Source organism: Sciurus vulgaris (assembly GCF_902686455.1).
Source record: "Sciurus vulgaris genome assembly, chromosome: 4".
NCBI classification, from domain to species: domain Eukaryota; kingdom Metazoa; phylum Chordata; class Mammalia; order Rodentia; family Sciuridae; genus Sciurus; species Sciurus vulgaris.
The window spans coordinates 167,517,681-167,529,814 of record NC_136464.1 but is presented as its reverse complement, the minus strand read 5'-3'; positions in this window follow the sequence as shown (position 1 = coordinate 167,529,814).

Below are 12,134 nucleotides of genomic sequence, written 5' to 3'. Positions count from 1 at the left end.
GTAATGAAGATGCTTTTTCTGTAGGGTTTAGATTTTCTAGATTATATAAAGGTCTTCCAAAATAGAGATGTGAAAACACAAAACTTCCTATTAGCTTATTTAAATTAAGCAAAACAAATGGAAATGAATGCACCATGCTTTTGTAGTAAATGATTCTTTCTTTTAATACAAATTGATAAGACATTTATAAAAATATGCCTAGCACAGGATGTAGAAAGATGCAATGCTTGGTAAATGCCTATCTTTTACCTTAAAATATAATAATGAAAAGAAGAACAAAATTTAATCAAAACAATATAGTTTTACACTAGGAAAAAACTTTGTTTCATATAGTCACAGGATTTATGCTTGGTGCATCTAGCTGCAAAAAATCAAAAGAAAACAAAACAAATACAAAACTAAATTCAAAATCAGTTTTGTATGCTTAAAACTTCTAGAAAGAAAACCCTTGCTGATTTAGTGGGATGTATATTTTTTTGGACTGACTCCATAAGTAATAAATTGTGGAAAATTTATAGAGTTTGAAATAACACACCAAAGTTTTTTTGAGATAAGTGTAAATTGAATAGAACAATGATAAGTTAACATTTATATTCTCTATTTACAACCTAAATATTCTATGCTACATTTGGCAGTTACACATCATTCCCTGACTGATACTCTTCAACTTCACTAAGTTTTAATAGTTCTCCAAAACAAACTGAAGTGTGATAATGAGTTTGTTATTTGTACCTTACAGTTCAATAGCTTGTTTGCTTGTTGTAGATTTTAAGAATATATATTTGTGTTAAATTTAAGAGGCCTGTTTGAATTGCATGAATAAAAACACAATTTAAACATAAATTTTCTTGAGCTAAATGATCAACCTTTTTTTCAAGCGTGTAATGAAACTGCACCTCTGTCTTCATTTTTTGATTGATACACAAGTGAGTTTTTAAATATTTAAACAAAATATACACTTGCTTGTTTATGAACTAAGCAGTTTAGTAGCTCTTTTAAAGTCTGGTTTTCAGGAAAAAAAATGATTCAGAGAAATGAAATCTCAGATTGGGAAACAAGACTTATTTGAATTCAATGAAAAATAATTTTCAACTCATAAGGCAGATTATTTTTAGCTTTGTTACTGACAAAATAGAAAAAAATAAATCACTTTTTAAAAAATGAAATGCAAACTTTAAATGGCAAAGTTTTAGATGCAGGAAGATTTAATTAACATTTGTAAGTACTCTAGGGTATGCTGAATAGTCTCAATTTAATAAACAGTTACAACTATATATATATTTTTTCTGTTAAAATTGATAATTTTATCTTTAAAAGTGCTATATAATATACTACTGTTATTACCAGTAAAATTCCAAGCACATAATTATGTGTATTTGATTCCATAATTTTATAGAAAGTATATGAGATATTTAGCGTTAATTTTAAAGTTTTCTAAGATATCATAATTCGTACATGTATAAAAATTGGATCAATAGAAAAGTCAATAAATAAAATGCAAAATGGTACTGTTTGATTCCCAAACCCTGTTCTACGGAATTACCAGGAACATGTCAAAATGAAGGGTCACTTTAACTGCGTTTCTCTTTTATAAGCTTTACATTAAGGCAGTATTTTCCAAATGATATAATTGGATTCATTAGATTGATCTGTATTGCTATTTAGAATTAAATTTAGCTAGTTAGTATAGTTTGGCCCAATGTTACATATATAAAGAAGAAAAATTTTACAAGACTTACTTTTATCTACCATCTATTGACTTTGGGGTCATTAATTTGAGCTAGTTCAGTTGTTTTTTCCTTTGAAAATTGTTTTTAATCTTTCTTTTCCTCTCATTTTGAAATCGATGAGATTAAGCTGAATTATAATTTCTTAGAAAACAGAGAGGGTATGAGTTCAAAATCATAGCTTTCATAATTTATTACTGAGGCATGTATTTCTATAACTGTAAAATAAACATCTTTCATACTAAAGGTAATATGAAATTATATTCATCCTTTCACTTAATAGATTTTGAAAATGTTCTGTGAATGACAGTTTTGATAAATCAATGTTATTACTAATTTTCTAGAGGTTTTTTGTTATCCATATACATGCAATATCCATTAAAGTCAGTACTCATTTGAAGTACCATTTTATGAAATCTTTACAGAAATAGTTGGCATTAGTAAGACTCCATAAACCTATTTGTGTATCTCTGGTTCTCATCTTAAGTTCTGTAAATGTTCTATCAAAATTCTCTGCATAATATGCAAACATTCTAAAACACATTTTAACTTTGTGGCTCACCTAAATCTATTAAAAATGTCACATGGTGTAATGAATTTGAAATGTAAAACACTAAATGTTATGAAAAATAAAAATATGTGTATATTAGTGAATAGTTTCCATCTACATTGAAAATAAAAACACATCTGTTGTCATTCAAATAGTCATATGTATTAGTAGCAAAATTATGAAAACTGGATTCCAACAAAAGGTTATTCATTTAGTCTCTTAAATTATAGTATTTTATCATCTTGGATCAATAACTAATGAACTAAACATCAAGACATAAAAGCAGAGAATTGATTAAAAAGTAAAATAATTAAATGTATATGAGGAAAACATACTCTCATAATCTGCTACATGCTACTCTAATTTGTTTCCCCACCCCAGATTCACCAACTAGCTGCACACATAAGCAGATAATTTCAAAGAGTAATGAAACATACATTAATATTGTTAACAAAGGCACCATTGTTAGAATCATATACTATAACCACTGAAATTGCAAGCTTATTTTTCCTAAACGATTTTAATAAATAGTAGGACAATTACTGTGGACTTAACATAGTGTGTGTAACAAAAGTGTAGTCCTTGAATTAATGGTAGTCAAAGAGTTCAGGTGCAAGAAGGCCATAGTAAAATTATGACTGACAATTAACTCTGGAAGATGGAATCATGGATAACTTCTTTTTGTATTTTTGTCATTGTGATTTCTAATATTTCTATGGTGTCCGTTACATGCTTATGAAATACATTATTTTTACTTTCTTGTTACCAGGCTTTCCTCAGGGATTGCTGAGCACTAGTTAATTTCACACTATAGAAATCATATTTTGGTATAGCTTATGTCTTCAGCTAAATGTAGCCTATGAAGAACGTCTTAAGAAAAAAAGGAATAAAGTTAAATTGATAGAGAAAAAGTTTCATACTTTTGAAAGCTATCTAGGGCATATTTTGGAATAGAAAATTAGTAAATATCTCTGCCCCAATCACTATATAAATAGGACCTGTGTTCTAATAAATCAGAACTTGAAGAGTTATGATCACTGGAATCAGCAAACCCGGGGGGGTCCAATACCACTCATCCAACTGGGTAATTTGGAGACTTCAAATCAGTCAATTCACCTTTTTGAAACTTGTTCTTTTTGTAAAAAAACAAAAGATAGTAGTGATTGTTTTAAAGTCACCTTAACTATCTTAAGAATTAATTTTTAAAATGTATGTAAAACACAAGTTAGGAGTACACATTTTAAAATAATTTTTATTCCCTCTTTTTAAACAAAAAATTGAAGTTAATGATACTCATCTTGAAGTCTCTCCCTTCCTGTTCTCTACTCTTCATAATGCACTTGCAAATATTACATGTTTGAGATTGTCTCAAAATAAAAATATAAAAATTAAAAAGGAGCTATTAAATAAATAAATGACAATGATAGATTGAAAAAGTTGCTGACAAATGACTGTGACAAACTAAGTTGGTATTCCTCTATTATAATAAAGAAAATTAGATAAAAGTTGTCTTTTGTGACAACATGGAAGTAGCTGATATAAAGCAAAGAAGCTCATTTACCTTTCACAAGGAAGGGGACTTTGCAAACAGTTTTAAAATAGAATCACTACATTTAGTGAATAAAACTGTACGGCATACAGATGTAGCCAAAGACATCAAACTAAAAGCTTGACCTCAAATTTTACCAGCTATAAAATCATCTTCTTGTAAATAATAATGCAACAGTTCCTACCTACCAGTAAATTCGGATTTCATTAAAGAATGTCTGTTTTTTGTTTTTTGGGTTTTTTTTTTTGTTGTTGTTGTTAAATAATGGAAACATTGGATAAATACTCCAATCTGACATGAATCACAGTACTATGAAACTAATTTAACTTAAAAATCTACACAGAATGTTTTATAAGTTAAGTCCAGAAAGGTCACTTTATCTGGTATGATTCTATATCTACAGTAAAACAGCAAATGGGATTTTTCCAAGTCAAGTTAAAAGGAAAGCACTTTCTATCATATTGGACCAGGAACGTATCTGAACTCTCTGCTTGTATTCTGATTGCAGTGATTGAAATGATAATGTTCTACTTATTCCCATTAGTGATCAAATATTTGGAAATGTGATTTATCACCAGAGGAGGGCATTTTGATATGTTATAAGGTATATAAATACCTAGATACACAACATATAAGGTATGTTATAAGGTATGTACATACCTAGATACACAACATTTTTTTCATGTTCAAAATATGTGAAAATTGGACCCCCTGAGTTTGCTGGTTCCAGTGATCATAATTTCAAAATATGTGAAAACTTCTTTTATGTTCTTTTCTTAAACTATCTGAAAAGGAAGTGCTTCTAGGCTTTATGAAGAGGGTCTAAACAGCCCAGGCTCTCAGTTCTCTTTGGAAAATGTTTTAGGAATCTACAGCTCCATTGTTCTTGACTTACCTCAGCCTCAATAGAATAGGAAGTATTTTTGAGAAAAACATGAGGGACACTTTCAGATAAGAAGCTTTCTCTGTATTTCCTTACCATCAGTAGAAAATTTAGTATTTATGATCGCTTCTATTTTTAAGACTATCAACCTTGAGTTTATCTTTGCTTCATATTTAGCATTTTTACTTGGGATTCTACCTCTGAGATCACTGCCTAGACAAATAGCTAACTGGAGTCTTCAAATGTTATATTAGACTTTATTACTCTGAGGACAATCACAAGTTCCAACTGCAGTTACAGAGAACTGCTCTGAACAGCTATCTCACTAACTTCTCCATTTGGCTTTCTGTAATATTTGAGTTTCCATCAGTTCTCATTTTCAACCAGATCCAATCCTGATAGAAGACTCACTACCCAGATTTACTCTTTATTTTCTAAATGAAATGCCTCCAGGTAACAAAAATAAATTTCTTAAGTAACCCAAGATTATAGCTGTAATCCCTGTATACTGCAAAAACAGAAAGCACTTGACCTTGACCATATGAGTTTTCTCTGCTCCTCTCAGCAACTAACTACATCCTATCACAATTCTCATTGATTGTTGATTTCCATTGACATATGCCTTTCACCTATATCAAGTGTTATTTATTGTCTCTGACATTTTTTATGATATATTTTTACTCAAATGTAAGTTTATATTTAAAAATATATATACATGTATATTAAAAAATTGTAGAAAACCCACCTGTCTTTGTAATACAAAGTATCCGCAGAATATATAAAATTGGAAAGCTTTGCTAAATGTCACTGTCAAAAATTCCACAAATCTGTACCCTTGATAGCCGCCCTCAATAACATGACATCATAAGAATATTCTGGGTTTGCTGCTAAAGGTGCCCTCTGTGCAAAACTGGATGAACTCCAGGTAGTTTCTATGCTGTTGCTGGCACAATGTTCAGATTTATATATCATTCCTTATTTTGACAGTACTGACATGGAGTTGAGCCAACATATAGACCTTGCACTGCACATGCAGCTCTGCCCCTGTGAGGGGCTGGGACACTCTATGTCATTGTACTTGTACCTCAGAGAAGAAAAAGAAAAAAGCAATAAAGAAGAGTGTATAAATGTAAGCTTTATTCAGAAAATTTTCACAGCAGACTGGAGTTTCTATTATTTTGGGGTCTCTTATTTGAATGGCTTGAGGTCAAGTCTGACTTCAGTACAATTCCTGGTGAGATTGAACTCCGAAATAATAAAGCTTTGCTTTCATCTCGGTCTCTCCTTCTTGGTTGGTTTACCCTGACTGCTGGCACCACTTCAGTAACATGCAGATTGGATGTTATTTCCCACAAGCAATTCATCTTAAATGCACAGTTATTAAGCCAGAAAAGGAACGATTTAAAATTCTTAAGAAATATCTTATTTCGTACTATGGCAATCACAGTAATATGGACCAAACAAAGACAAAGCAAGCTGATAAGTCATATCTGAAATATTTTATGCTGTATGACTTATAAACGGTATTTTTTCACTCTCTAAAACTATAATAAGCTTAAATAAGCAAGCTTTTTTAAAAAAGCCATTTCCAGCCTATCAATAAGGACTGCTGGGACTTCTAGTAGTTTGGCAAAAGCAAAAGGATTAAAGTCATACTAATCATACAGAGATAGGTATAATTAATGTAAGTTTATTTTAAATGATCTAGAATTGATACTGTGATAAAAATATGAATAACGATATCAGTTCAAAAGCACTGTGTTAAATTTCCTCATTTCATCAGAATACTTTTAAAATAACTTTTTTGACAATGTTTATCTTATCAAAGTGACATGTTCAACTATCTTCAAACGTAAATTCCATTTCAGAGTATGATAAAAAATCGCTGAAGTGGCTATCATCACTGAAATCAAGGATTTCAGAATATATTTTATCTTCTTGTATGGGAATATCAACTCTAGGTTGCAATGACCTGGATTCTGAAATATCTCATTTTAAAAACCTGTGTGTGATAGCCTACGAATCAAGAAATCTGAGCTTTTATCTATAAATTAGTCTACAGATACCCAGGATAGGTTTATTGACCTTGAGCAAGTTATCTTTACCAAGCCAAATCTGAATTCCAAGTATATAAAGAGTTTGGATAAAATGAATTGTGACAAGTGACCTGTATCTAGGTCAACTTTTAATATTTGGCTATGTTGATTAAAATTACTAAATTGAATTATTAAATCTACAAAACTGACTATAGAATAGGTTCCTCAATCCTGGGACAATTGTTATTTTGGATTAGATGATTCTTTGGGCCACTGTCTTGTGCATGGGAGGAAGTTGGAAGAATCATCAGTCTCTATCTACTAGATGCCAGCAGCAATGATAATCAAAATGCATCAATCAAAAATGTACCCAGATATTGCCAAATGCTCCCTGAAGTCAAAATCAACCTAAGAGTCACTGCTATAGGAAGAAAGAAGCACCAGGTAACTAGATTCCTTTAAAGTTCCTACTGAAAATTCAAGACTACTAAGGAAATTCACTATTTCAGCCAACACCTGAACATAGGGCCCCTGTCCCCAGTCTCTGTGGGAGAGTGCCTGCCTAACTTTGGAAAGCCACAGCAGCAAAATCCATATGGATTTCACATGAACATACAATATCTTCACACTTTTGGTAAATTTTCAGTTCCCTGCCTCTACTGAGGCCAGGCTTACCTCCCGCTAATACGGGTCTTTTTAAAATCAGAATTGGGTCCTCATTTTCCCTGTGTTGAAGATTAAACACCCGAGAAATGCTAAGGCGAGAAAAAAAGTTTTATTTGAAGGATAGAACTGAGAGAGAGAGAGAGAGAGAGAGGCAGAGACAGAGACAGAGACACTCCTCCAGAGGGGAGCCCAGATCCAGAGCTGGTACCCGTGGGAGTGGGGATGTCTTGCCCCTTTATAGATTTTAGATTTCCTTTCTTCTAATGCCTACATGACCAAAAGGCAGGAAGAGAGGTGTCCAGGGGGTGATCCTTCCCCTCTCCTGGAGGCTTTTAGCAGCCCATTCATGGGGAACTGCTATCTACCGAATTCCTTTTCTTTGATAATCAGCTACCTGTTCTTTGCCCTGGTCTCACTTCCAAACTCCTTCATTCTCCCTTTAAAAAGTCTAGTCATCTATGAAAACCTCAACATTAGGTTCAGTTCCTGCTGGCCTCTTCCAGATTGCTTCACTATGTTATTAATTTATATCTGTCTTTACCCCTTTAACCAGAAAAAGACTCCGTTTATCTGTGACACAATGCCAAAAACCAAGAAACTGACAAGGGCACAATTCACAGAACTCTTTCAGATTTCACCAATTCCACCTGCACTTTGTGAGTGTGTGAGTTGGTGTGTGTAATTTCATGCAATTGTATCCCACTTCTAGATCCATGTAATCACCACAGCAATCAAGGTATACAACCATGCCATGACCATGCCACCCCTCTTTCTACCCCTTTATAATTACATTTTCATCCCACACATCCTTTCAATCACCCCTGTAATTGTGTTATTTAAAGAATATCAGACACTTGTTATTGTACAGTAGTACGTATACCTCAAAAGGACGCACATGCACATACTTTCAGAATATATATTCACATATTCATATTTAGATAAATCCTCCTAAGATTGGCTTTTCTCTTTCAACATAGTTTCCAAGATATTTAACCCAAGGTTTTGCATGTTAAAAAACGTTTGATCCTGTTTATTATTGAGAAGTATTCTGCAATATGAATGTATCAGACATAGTTTAATCATTAACCCACTGGAAGACATTTATTAATTCTTTTTGATTTCAGACTGTAATAAATGAAATGTTTAGAAACAGCCATGTGCATTTTTTTTTTAGTCATATATGTTTCCTTTTCTCTAGGAAAAACGGCCAGGGGTAAGGAAACTGAGTCAAGAGTATTTTTATTTTGTTTGACTATTGGTTTTCATTTGTGCTTCTTAAAAGTAAACTGCCAAATTGTTTCCAAGATGGCTGGCCCATTTTATATTCCCACCATCAATATATGAGAAGTCCAGTTTTTGCATATCTTTTTCAGCAGTCAATGACATATTGCATATCATCATTAATTAGACTTATCATGCTATAAAAGCGCACAATTAACTTTACATTGCAATACTTTAGTAGTAGATAATTTAGGAGTAGATAATATGTACTCCTAGATATTTGTTCTATTAAATTGAAAAATTATTATCCTTCATATGGTAATATGTTATTACATATGCTTCAGATGTGACAGGTCACTGACAAAATTTGCAGAATTGCATTAGAAAGATTAAAATTACCATTATTTGGAAAACATATAATAAAATTTCACAATTTCAGAATTTTAAGAACACCAAACTGAGAGCTAATGCTAGCAAGGAGTTGTGAATTTGGTTAGACAGGGGAGCTACTGAGCTGTCTAAATAATACAGAGAGAAGCAAGCATTTGACAAATATTCAACCATTAAAATTTTAGAATTCTTTAGCTAGTCGTCATAGTGGATTAAACAATCTACAGTGTGGTTACCCAGTGATGCTTTCCTCCCCTACTTTGATTTTAGAAGCTGTCAAGTCCTACTGTTGCTTAAATAATTAATTCAATTCAACATTTCATAACGTTAAGTAAATGTGAAATACTAAAATAAAACCATATGTTGGTCTGTATTGTTCATTAATTTTTCTTTGCAAAAGCAGAGTATGTTTGCATGTTTTATGTATCATATATGATAACGTGCATATGCTTATATACTTACATGTAAAATATATATCCATGAGCGTGTGTGTGTGTGTGTGTACATGTGCTCACTTTTTTGTCCATTTAAAAATTTTTTTGTACCTTGTGAACCCAGGGGTGCTTAACCACTGAGCCACATCCCTAATCTTTTTTGATATTTTATTTAGAGACAGGTTCTCACTAAGTATCTTAGGGCCTCAATAGTTTCAGAGTCTGACTTTGAACTCATGATCCTTTTGCCTCAGCCTCCTAAGCCACTCAGATTACAGGCATGTGCCTTGTTCCTGACTGTGTTTTAAATTTTTTAAAACGTTTTCTTTGACACATAGCATATGCTTGTGGGGTACAGTTTATGTTATAATATGAGTATATAATGTTTAATTATTTTATCATGGCAATTGATATATCCAGCATCTCAAACATTATCATTTTTTATGCTGAACATTTAAAATCCTTTTTACTAGCTTATGTTGACGCGTTACTCAGGAAAAATAGCCACAATGTATTAGGAACTTGCTACATACTAGAAATTACTATATATAATTTAGTAGATATATTACCATTTATTAAAATCATCAAATATTTTTAAATGAAGACTCAGAGTGGTTAAGTTTGAATCTTGAGGTCATATTATTTATCCACTATACTGTATTTTACTTGCTTCAGCAGAAAGAGTGAGAGAGAGAGGGAAAAAGCATTGGAATAATTTAGGTAATAAGTTCTAACAAGCACTATGCTGAACAATTTGAAAAATTTTGCCACTCTGAGGATTGGTTAGCATTTTTCCCCATGCCTACCCCTCAAACTCGCACATACTAATTGATTTTCTGCACAGAATCTTAAAGACTATTTTATAATATTTCCAGAAAGCATTTACACTTGCAGTTCCTATATATTGTTTATTGTTATAGATTTTGGTTGTTTATAAAATTTGTAATGCTAAAAATCAATGGCCCAAAATCTCCAGTTTGAAATTTTCTGAGTTTCTATACAAAAATTCAGAGTGAATGTGCACTAATTCTTTATTTTCAATACATCTATATTTGAATTTTAGTTTCCTTATTTTACTTATGTAACTTTACTGATTACACATTACATATTTATATTTCCTCACTTTGTGAAACAAACTGTTAGGGATTTTGATTCTTCACCAATAATGTCTAAGTCAGTTATTATTTTACTGTTTTACAATTTGTATAATAGTAGTGTTGGCATGTCATATGCGAAAAAAAATTTTTTCAATGAATTTATCTAACATTATATTTTTCTTTCCTAAATTGGGGTCATTGCTTGCCATGTAAAAAAGAAATGTGTCAAGGAAATGTTTAAGTACAAATTAACTAGATAGTTTGAAGGTCATTAATTCCTTTTTTCAACAATTGGGAAGGCAAGGTGATTATTTCAGTAGCCTTAACTTCAATGCTGAAAACCAACAGATTAAGAACTATATTATATGGTGTGACATTACAGTGACTTCTCTGTTTCCTGGTTTTTACTTCCTGTGTAAACCTTTTTTCTTTATTGCCAATGGTGTGGACTTATTCTTTTTCACTTGTGTGATGTTTTCATAGATGAGATGCAGTCTTGCTACTAAATTGTTCTGGAAAATCTTTGTTGGTTTAATGATACTTGTGACTACGTAGGAAAAACCAAAGTGACCAGAAACATGCAGTATTTAGTAACTGAGAATGACTTCTAAGAGGTGAAGGTGGTTTCTACTGGCTGAGAATGATTTCTAGTCAATAGTCAGCAAGAAGCCAGGGTCATCTGTCCATCTGCCATAAGGAGGTTAATTCAACCTCCAAAGGTATGGGCAAAGACATTCCTAGCCAAAACTATGACTTCAATTTTGTGAGACACTAAACAGAGGACTCAAGCAAGCTATGCAGCCTATTGAACTACAGAAATTGCAAGGTAATAAATATCTGCTATTTACGGTTGCTACATTTTGGATAATTTGATATAATACAATAGAGAAATAATAACATGTGCCCCAGGATAAAAATGGAAAAAAGTTGTGTAAAACACTATGTAGTATTGTATCAGTAAGCTTTGTGCCACCATGACCAATATACTAGATAAGAACAATTAACAGGAGGAAGAGTTTATTTTACTTTAGAGTTTCAGAGATTCAGTGCAAGGTCTCAGACTCTATAACTCTAGGCTCAAGATGAAGAAAACATAAATAAATAAAACAACATCATGGGAGAAAGGTGTGGCAGAAGACAGCTGATCAGTTCATACTGCCAGGAAGCAGGGAGAGCTCCCTTCCTCTAGGACAAAATATAAACCCCAGAGACACACCCCAGTGACCTACTTCCTTCAGCCACACAAAGTACCTGCATATAGTTACCACTGGGTTAATCCACTAGTTATGTTACAATGCTCAATCTCATCATTTCACTTCAAGATTTTTGCATTGTCTCATGTATAAGCTTCTGGGCAATACCTCATAACCAATCCATAACAAGTATATATACTTCATAACAGGCTTCAGTGAAGAAAAGTTTTTAAAAGAAGTGCTTACCAACTGTTTTTATTAAAGTATTCTCAAATAAGAGGAATCATGGACAACAAGTCTGGGAGGAGTTGACGCATGTTTTGACTCAAGAAAATAAACTGGAGAGAGGTTATAATAACTAATTAACAAATTATTTCTCATTATAAGG